This window comes from Haplochromis burtoni, unplaced genomic scaffold (genome assembly GCF_018398535.1).
Source record: "Haplochromis burtoni strain Fernald_Lab_line unplaced genomic scaffold, NCSU_Asbu1 Contig_265, whole genome shotgun sequence".
NCBI lineage: Eukaryota > Metazoa > Chordata > Actinopteri > Cichliformes > Cichlidae > Haplochromis > Haplochromis burtoni.
This window is the reverse complement of record NW_024582626.1, coordinates 279378-282970: the sequence shown is the minus strand read 5'-3', so window position 1 is coordinate 282970 and position 3593 is coordinate 279378. Positions and strand designations below refer to the sequence as shown.

General features: G+C 41.7%; 1 long non-coding RNA gene across 1 annotated transcript in view; it reads left to right on the top strand.

Annotated features, from left to right (window-relative positions):
• The first annotated feature begins 3086 nt into the window (after positions 1-3086).
• The window catches only part of LOC102291897, a 2978-nt gene continuing 2471 nt past the window's right edge, over positions 3087-3593 (top strand). Inside the window, exons 1-2 of the long non-coding RNA XR_316863.2 lie at positions 3087-3219; positions 3319-3382. This is a non-coding gene — a long non-coding RNA (uncharacterized LOC102291897). The remainder of the gene's footprint in view (positions 3220-3318; positions 3383-3593) is intronic.

The window sequence follows — 3593 nt, the reverse complement described above, 5'->3', positions numbered from 1 at the left end:
ATGTGACAATAAAAATCACTCTATAAGATAAAAAATGAATTTGAAATTTAAAAATCAAAGTAAAATAGGAATTTAATTAAAATATATTAAGTAGAAGTGCATTTTTCAAAGTCAACAAAGCAAAAATAGCTCACTAATTATAGCAAAAGCAGCAGTGGCTCAGAATAACAGTGTAATAGTGCAGTGCAGCCTGTGTGTGTGTGTGTGTGTGTGTGTGTGTGTGTGTGTGTGTGTGTGTGTGTGTGTGTTGTGTTGAAATAAAATGTTAAAGTTAGACAGCAGATGTGTTTCATTGCAGAGAGTTCTTGCATGTATGAAAGGTTTTCTGAATCGGCGTGTTAGCGAATGAGCTCCGCAGCCGGTGCAGAAGGTGGTCGGCATGATCCATGATGGATAACAGTGTGTTCTGTGACCTCCTCTCCACCACAGCTGCCACAGCTGTGTCTGGTTTGCAACCAATCACAGAGCCAGCGTTCCTGATCGGTTTAGTCAGTCTGTCTCTGATGCTGCTTCCCCAGCAGACCACAGGAAAGTACACTGAACTCGCCACAGCTGATTGATAGCAAATCTTCATCATTTTCTTCAGACACTGAAGGATCCCAGCTTCCTTTGCAAACAGAGCCGGCTCATCCTCTTTGTGCAACACAGCCTCCGTGTTGGTTTTGGTTCAGCCTGTTTCGATGTGGATGCCCAGGTACTCGAACCCCTTTTTAAATTACATACAGACATATTTCTATAGCACATTTTAAACCAAAGTTCTTTACATTAAAATAAAACAGAATAAACAAATTATTTTAAAACATGGTGGCACACACATTCTCAGTGTTTACATTAAACAATGCAACACTGATCAATCTTCCAGAAGTCGGCAGTTTCCAACTTGACAGAAAAAGGTTTGTCTTCAGCCCGGATTTCAAATAATAGCTTGTCTGAGGTCACCCAGGAGGTCATTCCAGAGTTGTAGTGCAAAAACAGCAAAGGGACAAGCTCCTTTTCAACAAGCTTTGACTGTGGGGTCATCGGGAGTGACTGAGAAGCAGACATTAACGATCCAAAGCAGCGGTCCTCAATCCTTTTTGCGCCACGGACCGGTTTATGTCCGACAATATTTTCACAGACCGGCCTTTAAGGTGTCGCGGATAAATACAACAAAATGAAACCAGTACCGGGACCAAAAAAAGACAGGAAAAGACCCAGGGAAACCGAGTAAACGATAAAAACGATTTAAGAAAATAACGATAAAACCCTGAAAACCATCAATTTCACACCCGTGCCCTTAACTCTTGCGGCCCGCTGCCAAGCAACTCATGGACTGATACCGGTCTGTGGCCGGGAGGTTGTGGAAGGCTGATCTAAAGGAGCATAGGGACGTTAAATGCAAGCAGTGGCACATTACACTGGATTCTGTAATGCCGAGAGAGAAAGAGCACCGGAGTAATGTGATCTCTCTTATTTTTTAATGAATTTTAAAAGCTATGATTGACTAACTTCAGTATATGTTTACAGTGGTCCAGTTTAGATGTAAGACCAGACTTTTTTGTTCTGAGCTGGAAGAAACTGCTCTTCAGGACTGCATTTGTTTCTCTGTCAAATTAGTGTCAGAGCTTATCACAGTGTTGTTAATCTGCGTTTTAAGGAATGGCATTTTAAAAGCCCGGGTATGCTTCAGCCTCTCAGTTAATAGTGGAGAGAGAAACAGTATGACCTTCTTTAACTGTAAAATCCAGTTGTTTTGTCTCCAAAATCCACTCATTGAGCCTTCTAATTTTTTCTGAGATTTAAAGGCAAACAAATAAAAAGATGCGTTAGGACAGAGAAGAAGCACACACAAAGAACAGGTTGCTGTAGCCGCTCTCTTCCTCCTAAAGCTGATCACCGTCTCTCTGCTCTTTTTCACATTCAGACGCCGATGCTTCTCCCAGAGCACTCCACAATATCATCCACTAGCGCTCTGTACTCCTCCTCCTCCTCCACCTCGTGCACATTACTTATACATCCAACCGCTGCAGAATGGTCAGACTATTTCTGTAGGTGGCATGACCTGGAGTTGTACTGAAGGTCGGAGGTTCGCAAGGTGAACAGGAACAAGTATTTGAAACAAACCTCGGTGGGAAATTCCTGTAAGTTTTGTGCTTCTTTTTCAAAAGGAAGATTTTTTTGTTTCCTGAACCTTCGACATAACTAATTTCTTCATTCGTTTTTCCTGACCTGGAACAGTGTTTATGGATCCAGGGCTTCAAGGTTGAACAGTTAATTCTAGTGCTGATTTAAATCTGTTGACCTTTGCATGAGTGACTCTCCAAGTCTGAATTCTGATTTCTTGTAACCTCAGAACAGCGGGGTTGTCGCTTGGTAGCACGATTATTACTGGATTCAGTTTTGTGTTTCAATGAATGTTGACGGCCAGAGAGGGAAACCACACAAATTCACAGTACGGGAACTTAGTTGTTACTCGTTTCAGACTGTCTGCTTTCTGAACGAATGGACGTCTTCTGCAACCACTTTGAATTTGTTTCATGTAGCCTTTATTTAAATGTAGCTGTTTATCCAGAAGGCCATGAATGAAAAAGAATTAAGCATGCTAAGAGCTAAAAATTAATAGAGACAGGTGTGACTCATCTTAATGCACCTAGCTACTTATTACTGGGTAAAACAGCTTGCTGTTTAGTATTATACATGGCATATGCTGCATTTTTTTCCCTCCTTTTAGCTCCATTAGTGCAGCGAGTGTGTGGGAGCCAGGGGCAGTTCAGTGAATTAATTGACTGAGGGCCTGACACTTGACTGTTTTGGAAAGATTCATTCATTTTGATTCATATAACTGTTGTCTGCTTACTTGTAGGCATACTTTGCTCTGTCAGATGTAACCCAGTTCCTAAAATCATCTCAAACAAAAAGAGAAGAAAAATTAAAACATTTAATGTTCATTGTTCTGTTCTTACTGTCCCTGTTAATGAAAGTGAAATGAGATCAAAATAGTTATTTAAACATAGAAGGGACGCAGATTATATATGATATGCTCTGGTCAAACAAGGGTTAAGTTTTCTCAGAGGGTAGATGAGCTCTGATGAGAGCCTATTGTTTTACTCCACTCCTCGCATGGCAGCCAATCGGTGAAGCTCTAGGCAGCTCTTGTCCCTCCTTAGTACCAGCTCCCAAGTTTTCAGTCTCTTGCTTCTACAGCCGAACAGAGCAGACGGACTAAAACTTTTGTTATCGGTAAGCTGGAGAAATTAACCTCTAACGAGTTAAAAAAATACGATCTAAACTGATATTTTTCACAAATTATGTATTTGCACTTGTTGTTGTCAAGTGCAGAGCGAAACCGGAAGGTTTACTGAGCTGTGGCTCCACGTAAATGCTGAGCATCCACTCGACGGCGGTAAGCTAAATGTGGCTAATCAGACACGTGTGTCTGTGAGGGTTCTCAGTCATCCAGGTCATCGTAGTCAAAGGAGCTTGCAAAGAAAAGCGTCTGGACTTCTTTAAGTTACTTGAAGACGTTTCACCTCTCATCCGAGAAGCTTCTTCAGTTCTAAGGTCAAATGGTGGGGAGTCCCAGATATAAACCTAGTGGGAGTGACCCCCCACAG